This window comes from Papio anubis, chromosome 5 (assembly GCF_008728515.1).
Source record: "Papio anubis isolate 15944 chromosome 5, Panubis1.0, whole genome shotgun sequence".
Lineage (NCBI taxonomy): Eukaryota > Metazoa > Chordata > Mammalia > Primates > Cercopithecidae > Papio > Papio anubis.
Window position 1 is genome coordinate 151,891,755 of NC_044980.1, and position 13,819 is coordinate 151,905,573.

Sequence of the window (13,819 nt, forward strand, 5' to 3'; positions counted from 1 at the left end):
TGTCTTAAGGTCTTTATATGTATTAACTCATTTAATCCTCACAACAAATTTACAGGGTGAGTACTGTTTTTATCCCCAATTCATAGATGAAGAAACTGAGGCACAAAGAGGTCCAAGCCTACATAGGTAGGAGCCAGGATTCGAAACTGGGTAAGCTGAGTCCAGAGTCTGGTCTCTTTACCACTACCTGTTCTGCCTTTCCTCAGGGATCCGGGCTTATATATTCCAACACATACTCAACATCTGCACCCAGATATCTAATAGGCATCTTGGAGGTGAATTAAATAGAACGTTGGACTCCTGCCCCTTACTTCCACCTTAATCTTTCCTTCCCTGGTCCCACATCTCAGCGTATGACACCACCAACCCAGATCTGGAAGTCAAGTTCAAATTTGATTCTCCTGTTTCCCCATTTACCCTAGTCTTCATTCCCGTGCCCAGCCAATCCATCAACAAGCCCTACTGGCTTGATCTCAAGCATAGGTCTCCAGTCTGTCTACTTCTCTCCATTTTCACTACCGTCCTAGTTCATGCTGAGCTATCATTTCATGTTACTGCAATTAAATTCTACGTAGTCCTTTTGCTTTCACTTTTGTAGTCTACCCCTAACCCAGTGGCTAGATAAATTTTTGAAAGGTAATCAGACCATGACATGGCCCAGTTTCAGAGCCTTCCACGTGTCCCTCATGTTCAAAATGCATACTCCTATTCCTTGCCCACAGGACCCAGCCTGACCTGGCACCTTTGCCTCTCTGCCCTCATCTCTTACCACTCTCCTCCTTAGTCCTCCAGCTTGAGTCACAGGCCTCACTTATGCTTTTCCAGGAACGCCAACCCATGCTTGCATCAGGCCCTCTGCACCTGTTCACCCTCCTGACAAAAATGGTAGCAGAAATGCTCCATCCTCACATCTTCCCTTCATTCAGACTTTGGCTCAAACATCACATGCTCAGACAGGACTTTTCTGAATCATTACTTTTTTTTTTTCTTTTAAGACAGGGTCTCACTCTGTCACCCAGACTGGAGTGCAGTGGCACCATCTCGGCTCACTGCAACCTCTGCCTCCTGGGTTCAAGGATTCTCCTGCCTCAACCAACCAAGTAGCTGGGATTACAGGTGCATCCCACCACTCCTGGCTAATTTTTGTATTTTTAGAACGGGCAGGGTTTCATCATGTTGTCCAGGCTGGTCTTGAACTCCTGACCTCAGGTGATATGGCCAACTCAGCCTCCCAAAGTGCTGGGATTACAGGTGCGAGCCATGGCACCCAGCTTAGGACTTTCCTGAATCACTAATGTTGTTCTGTTGTCCCCTGATCACTTTCTATCACACACTGCCCTATGTTTTTTGTTTGTTTTTCCTTTGAGACTGGGTCTCGCTCTGTCGCCCAGCCTGGAGTGCAATGCCATGATCTCAGCTCACTGCAACCTCTACCTCCCGGGTTCAAGCAACTTTCCTGCCTCAGTCTCCCGAGCAGCTGGGATTACAGGCACCTGCCACCATGCTCAACTAATTTTTGTATTTGTAGTAGAGATGGGTTTTGCCATGTTGGCCAAGGTGGTTTCGAACTCCTGTCCTCAAGTGGTCCACCCACCTTGACCTCCCAAAGTGCTGGGATTACAGGCGTGATCTGCTGCGCCCAGCCTGTTTGTATTTTAATAGCTTTTATCACTATTTAAAAATACCTCATTTATGTTTTATTTATTTGGACAGAGAGCTTTTCATTTACATTTGTATCGCCAGTGCCTAGAATGGTGTCCAATACAGACTAATTACTCAATATATATTTTTAAAGGGATGAATGAATGAAGCTGAGTGTATAGACAAGTGAGGTCAATCATGGAAGGTTGTAGATCAGTTTTAAGGCATAGTTTGAAAGAGGGGAAGATGTTTTATTATAGTGGAGAAAGGACATTTTTAGCAAAGAAAACAATATATTCAAAGAAATGATCTGGTCTTGAATAAGTGACAGATAGAAGCTGATAACTGTATTAATTCAGGTGATATAGAAAGTTGGTGACTACAGGAATAAAATTAGCTTATCAGAGCAGGGAGTTATCACTTAGATATTGAATGTCTAAGGAGTTTAAATTCATTAATGACTTCAACTTTATTGATTTTCTTTTGGATGCAGGTTTTGTCTAGGTAGTTTTTGTACAATAATGAACAAGCAAGATGTAATCCCTGTCCTCGTGGTATTTACAGTCTAGTGGAAAAACTGACATCAAATACTATTCCATAAACATTAATACAAATGGTCAAAGTGTGTGCTGAGCTAATATTTTGGAAAATTACTCATTGTGTGTTTTGTCCCCAGCATTACTTGTTCTCCTTTGGCTCTTACCCATTCAATCAGCTCAGTTTTCTGCATGTATGACGCAGAAGATAGATGAATTGCAGAATCCAATGTATAACTAACAAAAACCTTGTCCTAGCCCTTGAGTTCCAAAATCCAAGTTTTCAGTAGGCATAGACTCTAACTTCTGTCATGAATAGTGATTTGAGAAGATACTCAATGAATCAGAGCAAGGCTATTCTGGCCCAGAGACTGGCAGCTTTTCCTGAGGATGGAGGAGAGTCAGAGGGAAGTGATTAGAACTTAGGTGGTGTTGGGTCTTTGCAAAATGGAGCCTCCACCCTATGTCATTGCCCAGGCCAAGCTCCAGGGGATGACAAATTCAAGATTAGTTTGGACTTCATAAGAGGAGAGGAGACTGGTGCTCACATTCTCCAGGCCCAGCCCAGCAAGTTGACCAACATTGAGCAGAAATGGCTTTGTAGATGCCTTTGCACTTGGACTTTGAAACCTCACAGATTCCGCCTTTGCTTCTTTTTGGTGTAGAAGAGCAAAGTGATCTCTAGGCACACAGCACAGCATTGTTTTTCTGACAGCAAATCTTTTTCCAAGGACCACCAATTCTCCAATTCTTTGATACCAACTGGGTGTCCAATAATTCAACTCAACTCTGACACCAATGACCTGGAGTCAGTGCAGACCCCCCAAGTTATGGGCTCAGTTGCATAACAGTGCCTCCACTTCACATGTTAGCCAGATATGGGGCTCCAAGCTAACTGAACCTTTGCTCAATCAACTACAAATTTGGGGATTCCCATGACCCTCCCTGTATTAGTTCATTTTCACGCTGCTGATAAAGACATATCATGCTGATAAAGAACAGCATGGAAAAGAACTGAGCACCTGATTCAATTACCTCCCACCAGGATCCTCCCACAACACACAGCAATGCAAGATGAGATTTGGGTGGGGACACAGCCAAACCATATCACTCCCCACCCTCCACCAGGTTTGATAATTCGCTAGAAAGACCCACAGGACACAACCACTGCAGTTTTATTATAAAGAATATGATTCAGAAACAGCCAGATGGAAGAGATGCATAGGGCAAGGAAGGGAGTGGAAGGTGGACAGAGCGCCCGTGCCCTCTCTGGGCATCCACCTGCCCAGCACGTCAATATGTTCACAAACTCAGAAGATCCCTAAACCTTGTTTTCAAGAGATTTTACTGAAGTTTCATTATGTAGGTGTGATTGATTGGCCATTGGTGAATTGGCTGGAACTCAATCTCCAGCCCCTCTTCCCCTCCCCACAGTTAGGGGTTAGGGGATGGGGCTGAAAGTCACCTGGTGATCAGCTCTATCCTGAATCTCTCTAGAGGTTAAGAATTCTCTCATTAGCATGTGGTCAGGTATGATTCAAAGAGGCATGCTATGAATTACAAAAGACAGTCCTATTAGGAAATTCTAAAGGTTTAGAAACCCTTATTCCCTGTGTAACTACTCCACCCAAGGCAAGTCTCAAGCTGTCCAACTTGATGTCACTGGGTTCACCCGGAACCCAGATGAAATCTCAGGAGGAAAGGGAAGGATGAGTACTGACTCTATCATTTTCAATTCGTGTTGAATAAGGGTTCAAATTATCAATTAAAGCCTACTCGTCCTTTCCCTCCCTCTCTCCCTTCTTTCCTCTCTCCCTCCCTTGCTTCTTCTCTGCCTTCTCTCTTTCCTTCTTTCCTTCCTTCCTTTCTTTTTTCTTTTCTTTCTTTCTCCTTCCTTCCTTCTTTCCTTTTCTTTTTCTTCTTTCTTTCTCTCTTTCTCTTTCTCCTTCCTTCCTTTTTTTTTTTGAGATAGAGTCTCACCCTGTCACCCAGGCTGGAGTGCGATGGCATGATCTTGGCTCACAGCAACCTTCACCTCCCAGGTTCAAGTGATTTCCCTGCCTCAGCCTCCCCAGTAGCTGGGACTACAGGCGCATGCCACCACGCCTGGCTAATTTTTTGTATTTTAGTAGAGATGCAGTTTCACCATGTTGGCCAGGACGATCTCCATCTCCTGACCTCGTGATCTGCCTGCCTAGGCCTCCCAAAGTGCTGGGATTACAGGCATGAGTCACCGCACCCAGCCTCTCTTTCTTTTGTTCACAAAGTCAACAGTGGCTGAGTGCCCATGTGTTTCATGGTGCTTGTCTAGTATATTTTTAAGAGGTGGCACTAGGGTGCTTCTGCTAAAATGGGTCTGTTGTTCATGGAGGAGCTGGGGGTAATGGTTCTGGAAGTGTGGGGAGACCAAAGCTGACAGGGATCAGCCCTTTCAGTCCAAGTGGACACTGCTGCCTACATTATCTTCCTCACCTTCGTCAGCACCGTGTTGTTCTTGCTGTTGCTCATTATCATCCACTGTTGCTGCAGCTGCTGCTCCAACTCCCCTAGATCCCAGAAGGTGAGCCCCCAGAACAAAAAATTCCAGTGGGGTGGGTAACTTGGCCCTGGAACCTTAACACCACGAGTCCCTGCCAGCCCTTTCCTGTAGGTCCTGCCTTGTAGCAACAATCCCATGCCTTGTGTTTACCTAGAAAAATTAATCAATTAAATTAATAGTGAGTCACATGTTTAGAAAATAAGAATTTTTGCAGACCTGCGTTTGTAGATTGAGATCCATTCCTGTCATTAAGACTGATCCTACCATTGTAAATACAGCTATACAAAACTACAAAGAGATTTGTAGAATCCCAACTGGATTCTATTTAAATATCAGTAAGAGCTGAGCTTGGCCTGCTTGGAAGAATAAGATAATTTAGAATAGAATAAAGCCATTCAAAGAGTAAATCAATCCAATCTCAAACTGAAAGATCCTAGGAGAGGGGTTACAGACCCAGATTTCATTAGAATTAGGGATGTGAACATGGGACCCTTTCTGACTATGAAATTCCTATAACTAGGCCTCATATCTGGGCCTCAGTATGTTGGGAGAACACAAAACCCTGAATCCCAGCCAAATCCAGGGTCAATTTGTATCCTCAGTGACCTCCTCCTGAAAAATAACACCAAATGTTTGGTGTGGTATAACTATCTGCTTCATCTGCCCATTTTAATTCTAGGAGGATCTGTAACTGAAAATAAAAGAGTGAATTATGAAAACTGATTAAGCCAAACCCATTGTATTCATATATTCATGGTAAGTTGAGAAATACCTTGTGCACTTGCTATTTAGAATATATGTAATGATTTGGAGAATTTATTAATAGCAGATGAGCAAATCAAACAGAATTGCTTTATGATTTAATATATAATATTTAATTGAATAATTGATTAACTTCTGACTTTAAGTTCAATGTATAAGAAAACTTTACTAAATTTAAAGATATTATTGGAACATTCAGAAGAACCTAATATTCACCAAATTTATGTTTCATCTGTTAGAGTTACTTAAATTATTTTTGTTACACAGTTGAATGACTTGAAATGAAAACAAGTATATTAAATGTATGAATGTAATTTTTTAATGTTTAACAATTAAAACTGGCCAGGCACGGTGGCTCATGCCTGTAATCCCAGTACTTTGGAAGGCCAAGGTGGGTGGAACACAAGGTCAGGAGTTCAAGACCAGCCTGGCCAATATGGTGAAACCCCATCTCTACTAAAAACACAAAAATTAGCTGGGTGGTGGTGCGTGCCTGTAGTCCCAGCTCCTTCAGCGGCTGAGGCAGAAGAACTGTTTGAACCCCGGAGGCAGAGGTTGCATTTGCAGTGAACCGAGGTCATGCCACTGCATTCCAGCCTGGGCGACAGAGCGAGACTCTGTCTCAGAAAAAAAAAAAAAAAATTAAAATTAAGTTTGTAAATGGGCTTGCACATTAATCAAAGTCCCCCTTAAAAGTGACTGTTAAAGTCTCATGTATTCATTAATAGAACAATGTGATTTTTATTTTGAATTTTAAAGCTTAAGGACAAATAGTTTTTTGATCTTATAACCTTAAATGGAATATTAATATCTAAAAACCAAACTCATCATAAATCATCTTTTCTGGTCATAAAAACTGCCATCACTCATACCTAAACCCAAGAATCACTTTCTTATTGTGATGATTTAAACAGATGCAAACAGCAAGCACATCTTGTCACCTTTGCGAGGCAGTTGCTGTGCCCCTCACAGTAAATTTGGAGGTTCTACATCCCCGGTGAAAATTTAAAAAAAAAAAAAAAAAAAAAAAAAAAAAGCCTGCAATCATTGACACCAAAACACTCATAATGACAGTACCCACTATAATGCTGAGAAGTGAGAAAATAATGTGCCATGACAGAGACTAATTGAGGGGGCTTAATTTAGATCAGGGGTTCAAAGATCTCTCTGGAGAGTGCCTCATGAGCAGAGACTTCAGAAAGAAAGTTTAACCAGAGGAAGATGAAAAAGAAGAGCGGTCCATGTGGGATCCTAGAGAGAGCTTGGTATGACAGAGGAATTGAAGGAAGTTAGGAAGTTCAGAGAAGCTGGAACCAAGTGAGTCAGAGGGAGAGCGGCATGGATGGGACAGGAGAGGAAGCTGCAGTCAGATCATGCAGGCCTTTGGAGACCAGGTTAAACCATATGTTATATAAACACAAATATACAAATCCCTAAATGTAATGGAAAACCTCTGAGGATTTTAAGCAGAGGTCGGGGTGCTGAGTATGGTTGAATAGCCTGGGTATTGCACAACTTCATGTTGCACCAGTGGCATAGTTCCTGGTGTGGTGCAATATTGCCTCCGGGCAGGTAACACAATCAAATTGGTGTTAAACAATTACTCTGATTGCTGTAGGGAGAAGAACTGTAGAGGTAAGAGTGGAACCAGGGAGATCATTTAACTAGTTAATGCAGACTCCAATCAAGTAGCCCAACATAGTATTTGTGGTGATAGGGAAAAGCGGACAGACTGTTTTTTTTTTCTATTTCCATGGTAGACAGTAGAAGTCTGGGTAGATTTCTGAATCTGAGAATAGCCTGTCTTAAATGGTGCTTGAGAAAAATTAATCGTCCATCCAGAAATGTGCTAGAGCTGATATACAGCAGCTTGTATTGGTTCAGTACAGACGATGGGGTCCACCTTTCCCCAGCTCCTCATTCAGTGACATCAAGTTGATAGCTTGAAATCTGCCTTGGTGGGAATATTTACACCATGGAGACTGGCAAACACTACCAACAGAGCTTCTTTCCCCAGAGAGCTGACTGTGAAACATTTACCAGCACACCAGTGCTTCCAGAGCTTTTTGCCATCTCAACACTAGAACACTATTTAAAGAATCACTGCATATAATATATGATGTCAAAGAACATTTATACGGTTCTTATGAAACCTTAAGAAAGGAATGGTTACGAGAGACACTGGGAAGAAAATATCTGTAAAACTTGGTGGTGCTTTGTAAATGGTGGGCATGGGAAGAGAGGAGCAGATCGTATTTTCTTTCCTGGAATAGGAATCATTTGAAAGCACATCTCTTTGATGAAGATTATAGAGAGAACATTTCACAATTTGGTTCCCTGTCCTCTGTATTTTAAATGTCTCTGCTTCTGCTGTCAAGGATTTCAAGTGCCTTTTAAAAATTCCATGTTGTGGTAGCTCTGAGTTCTGAATTCTGTTTTTTTGTTTGTTTGTTTGTTTTGTTTTTTTTTTTTTTTTTGAGACGGAGTCTCACTGTGTCTCCCAGGCTGGAGTGCAGTGGCGCGATCTCGGCTCACTGCAAGCTCCGCCCCCCGGGTTCACGCCATTCTCCCGCCTCAGCCTCCCAAGTAGCTGGGACTACAGGCACCCGCTACCGCGCCCGGCTAGTTTTTTGTATTTTTAGTAGAGACGGGGTTTCACCATGTTAGCCAGGATAGTCTCGATCTCCTGACCTTGTGATCCACCCGCCTCGGCCTCCCAAAGTGCTGGGATTACAGGCTTGAGCCACCGCGCCCGGCCGAGTTCTGAATTCTATCACTATTTACTGGTGCAGTTAAATGAATAGAATAATAATTGAATACCAGACTCTCAGTCACTGTCTTGCAAAAATGGAAGCTCTGCAGAGAGCTGGAGAAGAGCATGCTTTAAAACTGAAAAATGTCTTCCACTTTGTAAATTTGTAGAATCAAGGCAGTGGTGTTGAAGACCGACCTGAGCCTTCCATATATATGTGGAAGGTTCACATAAAGGTTTCTAAAGGGTACCAGGAAAGGAAGTGGAGGGAGACCCTAAGGCCATGCTCCAAATATTATTTTTCCCATGAAAATTAGTGTTCTGCAGAATTTAAAGCTTGTGTCACAACATGATGTAAACACCTTTCTCATCAATATTGTGACAAGTATTTCCCTAGATCCCGGAGATATGAAAATGAATAATGTAGTGTTTCCTCGGATCTCAGTGAATAAAAAAGTGAAAAAGACTACTTCATTTGGCACACAGTAATTGAGAGAGACAAAATCATGAACAGATTAGAGTACAATGTGGCCAATGCAGAAATTTAGTATTTAGAAGATACCATGGAAGTCCAAGGAAGGGCATGTGACTCAGCCTTGGGTGAGCAGGGACAGCTTCCTGGGGGAAGCGATATTTAAGTTGAATCTTAAAGAGTAGGGGTAAACTAGATACAGTGTATGTGCGGAGTAGAAGGAATTCCAGGCAGAGGGAAGAACATGAGAAAAGACACAGAAATGAGGAACAACAGAGTGATTTGGCCTTGGCTGAAGGGCAGATAGGGATAAGGAGAGGAGGGTGGAGGCCTTCAAGTTTTCAGTGGAGTACCAAGGAGTAGGGCAATGTGAGTGAACCATGCTGGGTGCAGACAAAAAGGGGGTAGACTGTCTGTTGAGTATTAGAAAACAATAATAAAACTGACTATATTGCCAACGATTCTAAACAATGATAACACACTCCTCTCTATCAAGATGGCTACCCGCTGGGGGCACCACTGCATGTTTTTCCTGAAGGTCTGGGGCAAGGAAATGATGCAGTCAGACTCCTGAGCTGTGCATATCTGGAGATGCCAGCCTCAATAATATCTCAGTGAGAGAACCTTTTCTCGCATCCCCACTCCCGATCCTAGACAGATAGAGAGTGCCTCTACTAAACATCCTCAAAGCACTGAATATTTTTCCTTAATAACCGAGCAGTTTGTAATTATATCCACGACTGAAGAGAAAGAATGCAAGAGAAAAATACAGATTTTCAGAAGATATATAGAGTTTGGGACAAGTTGAGTTTTATTAGCTTGTGGGAGATCAAAGACAGATATACAGCAATGGGACATGGATTTTGGACTAAAGCTGTAGGTTCAAGAGTCATTAGTATAGAAGTGGTGGTTAAATCCTTGGGAGTGGATGAGGTAACCTGGGAAAAACTGAGAAAGACAGTGGGCCAAAAATGGAATGCTAGAAGCTGAGTATTTCATGGACAGATGATGGAACAAATATCAAAAAAAAAAAAAAAAAAAAAAGACAATGAAGAAATGCTCAGAGGCCTAAGAAGAATCTGGACAACACAAAGTTGTGGCAAGATTTTCCAAGACCAAAGGAAGAGAAAGAACTGGAGATAATGCAGAAAACTAAAATATCAGGAAGTGTCTATGAGAAAGAAGTCAAACCCATGGCATGTGTGCTGGAAGGTAGTTGGGGAGAAAATGGGGAGGCAATGGCAGAAACCCTGGAAAAATCTGGGAATGACAGAATCCCATCTGGGATTCTCTAGAGGGACAAAACTAATAGGAAATATGTCTATGTGAAAGGGAATTTATTAAGAAGAATTGACTCACACAATCACATGATAGGCCATCTGCAAGTTGAGGAGCAAGGAAGTCAGTAGTGGATCAGTCTGAGTCCCCAAACCTCAAAAGTAGGGAAGCCAACAGTGCAGCCTTCAGTCTCTGGCCAAAGGCTCGAGAGTCCCTTGGCAAACCACTATTGTAAGTCCAAGAGCCGAAGAACTTGGAGTCTGATGTTCGAGGGCAGGAAGCATCCAGCACTGGAGAAAGATGAAAGCTGGAAAACTTAGCAAGTCGGCTTCTCCCACCACTTTCTGCCTGCTTTATTCTAGCCAAGTTGGCAGATGATTGGATGGTGCCCACCCACATTGAGGGTAGGTCTGCCCACTGGGAGGATTTCCCTTTGCCTCTGTCCTTCAGGGATGTCCTAGAAAGGGGCTGTAGTGCTGCAGCCGTCCACTTTTGGGGGGTACCTGCATATCGTGCAGAACCATCTGTAAACCAGGCCCTAGTCTTCTCTTCCTGTGTAGACTGATCATAGGGAATTCCCCATGAGGCCATCGCTGCAGGCTTGGGGAGAGAAGGCAGGGTGGCAGGAGTGGAGACCATGGGCATTTGAGCCATTTCCTTATGTAACTTACTTGTGCCTTCTAAGCAGTTCAGGTTGCATGGTGACTTGATGACCCATAATCAAACCTTCAGATTCTAGCAAAGCCCAGGAACAAGCCAAGAGCTGTCTCTCAGAAGGAGAGTAGTTATCTGCAGAAGATGGCAGGGCCTTGCTCCAAAATCCTAGAGGCCTCTGCTGTGATTCACCTATGGGGGCTGGCTGAAGGCTTTGAACAGCATCCCATCTGCCACTGACACCTCAAGCACCATTGGATCTGCTGGGTCATATGGCCCAAGTGGCAGAGCAGCTTGCACAGCAGCCTGGACCTGTTGCGGAGCATTCTCCTGTTCTGGACCCCACTCAAAACTGATAATCTTTTGAGTCATTTGATAAATGGGCTGGAGTAACACACCCAAATAAGGAATGTGTTGCCTCCAAAATCCAAATAGGCCCACTAGGTGTTGTGCCTCTTTCTTGGTTGTAGGAGGGGCCAAATAAGGTAATTTATCCTTCACCTTAGAATAAATATCTCAATAAGCCCCACACCACTGGGCCCCTGGAAATTTCGCTGATGTAGAAGATCTCTGAATTTTAGCTGAATTTATTTCCCATCTCCTGGCATGCAAATGTCTCACCAATAAGTCCACTGTGCTTGCTGCTTCTCACTCACTGGGTCCAATCCGCATAATGTCCTCAGCAAAATAGACCAGTGTGATGTCTTGTGGAAGAGAAAAGTGATCACGATCTCCGTGAACAAAATTACAACAAAACTGGAGACTTGATATACCCCTGAGGCAGGACAGTGAAGGTATACTGCTGACCTTGCAAGCTGAAGGCAAATTGCTTCTGGTGGGCGTTATGGACAGGAATGGAGAAAAAGGCATTTGTTGAATCCATGGCTGTATACCAGGTACAACGATATGTGTTAATTTGCTCAAGCAATGAAACCACATCTGATACAGCAGCTGCAATTGGAGTCACCACTTGGTTAAGCTTACAGTAATCCACTCTCCCACTCTCATTCTCCAAGATCCATCTGTCTTTTGCACAGGCCAAACAGGAAAGTTGAACAGGGATGTGGTGGGAATCACCACCCCTGCATCTTTCAGGTCCTTGATGGTGGCACTAATCTCTGCAGTCCCTCTGGGGATGTGATACTGTTTTTTGATTTACTATTTTTCTAGGTAGAGGCAGATCTAATGGCTTCCATTTGGCCTTTTCCACTGTGATAGGCCTCACCCTACCAGTCAGGGAGCCAATGTAGGGATTCTGGGAGCTGCTAAGTATGTCTATGCCAATTGTGCATTCTGGCACTGGGAAAATGACCACGGATGAGTCTGGGGACCCACTGGACCCACCGTAAGTCACACCAGAGCTAAAACTTCATTAATTACCTTATCTCCATAAGCCCCTGCTTTAACTGGAGGACCACAGTGATGTTTTGGGTCCTCTGAAATCAATGTGAGCTCAGAGCCAGTGTCCAGTAGTCCCTGAAAGGTCTGATCATTCCCCTTTCCCCAGTGCACAGCTACCCTGGTAAAAGGCCAGAGGTCTCCTTAGGGAAGGATGGGAAATTAACTGCATAAATTGTTGGTAGTATAGTGAGGTTCTTCCTCAAGGAGAACCAGCCTCCCCTTCATTCAAGGGTTTCTGGGTCTGTAAACTGGTTCAAGGAAATTGATTGACAGGCCATGACTGTCTATTTTTATAATTCAAATTAGTCTTTTGTCCATTCAGCCTGAAAGTTTTCTGCTCATATAAATTAAGTAAGCATGCAGTAGGCTTCCTATCAATTTCACTTCTGGGAACACTGTAATTAATTAGCCAAAGCCAGAGCTCGACATGAATCAGACTATTCTGATTGCTGCTTTGCCTCTGCTGTCCATTATAGTAACTACATCCACCTTGCCTTTGATGGTTGAGTGCCTCAACGTGGCCCCTGCCACCTTGGAATCCAATTATTTCCATTGCATTTAACATTTCTAATTGAGTGACTGCGGTTCCCACTGTAAGATCTGGCATACAAAGAGGAGCAATCACAGAGCTCTTCAAGGATGTAAATGCCCCCTCACAAATCTATTTCGCAAAGTATTGGTGAAGGGTATATCTTCTGGACCCTCCCAGCTGGGATGAGTAGGTCTAAAGTGACTAATCCACCCCAACATTCCAATCTCCCTAGGCTTTCGGATCCCTTCCTCTACATTAAACCAAGCAAGATCAGGCATTTCCAGCTTGCTCATAGTAGGCCATATTTTATTTTATTTTATTTTATTTATTTATTTATTTGAGACAGAGTCTCACTCTGTCACCCAAGCTGGAATACAGTGGCACGATCTCAACTCACTGCAACCTCCGTCTCCTGGGTCCAAGCAATTCTGCCTCAGCCTCCTGAGTAGCTGGGATTATAGGGGTGCACCGCCAAGCCGGGCTAATTTTTGTATTTTTAGTAGAGACTGGGTTTTGCCATGTTGGCCAGGCTGGTCTCAAACTCCTGACCTCAAGTGATCTGCCCACCTTGGCTTCCCAAACTGCTGGGATTACAGGCATGAGCCACTACGCCCAGCCAAGTAGGTCATCTTTTGATCCATATTCCAGCTAACCAAACAAATAAATTATTAGCACCTTTTTAAACTCCCCGATCTGCAACATTAAATGCAGAATCCCTACTTAGTGGGCCCATATCAGTAAATTCAGCCTGATCCAACTTTATGTTCTTCCCAGCATTATCCCATGCCCTTAAAGTCCATTCCGATACCTGTTCTCCAGATTTCTGCTTATATAAATTAGAAAACTCAGTTCTTTTTGGAGTGTAGCACACCTCCTCATCGGTCACATTCTGAACCTTACCTCTAGAGCCTGCTGGGACTTGAGTCTAGTTATAGGTCTGGAAGCAAATAGGGGTGTTGGGGGTGGGTCCTGAGGAGAATCAGCATTCTCTTACCTGGCAACTACCTCAGGGGAGGCCACCACTGTTGCCTCAGGCAGTGCAGGGTTAATCTCAGACAAAGGTGGAAAGGCTGATGGCAGCATGGGTGGTGGGGGGAGATGTTGCTACCACTGCAGGTGGGAAGGCTGTTTCCTCTGGCAAAAAAGCCTCATCAGAATTTAGGAGCTCCGTGCCCCCAGCCCCATCAGGGACCTCCCACATGTCCCCATTCCTAATTTCAGGGTCCCATTCTTTTGCAATCAATGCCCTCAC

General features: G+C 43.7%; 1 non-coding gene across 1 annotated transcript; it reads left to right on the forward strand.

Moving 5' to 3' along the window:
- Window positions 1-6,343: 6,343 nt before the first annotated feature.
- Window positions 6,344-6,472, forward strand: LOC116275138. Its single transcript, XR_004184097.1, has one exon. It is a non-coding gene; the product is annotated as a small nucleolar RNA SNORA68 (small nucleolar RNA).
- Window positions 6,473-13,819: the final 7,347 nt, after the last annotated feature.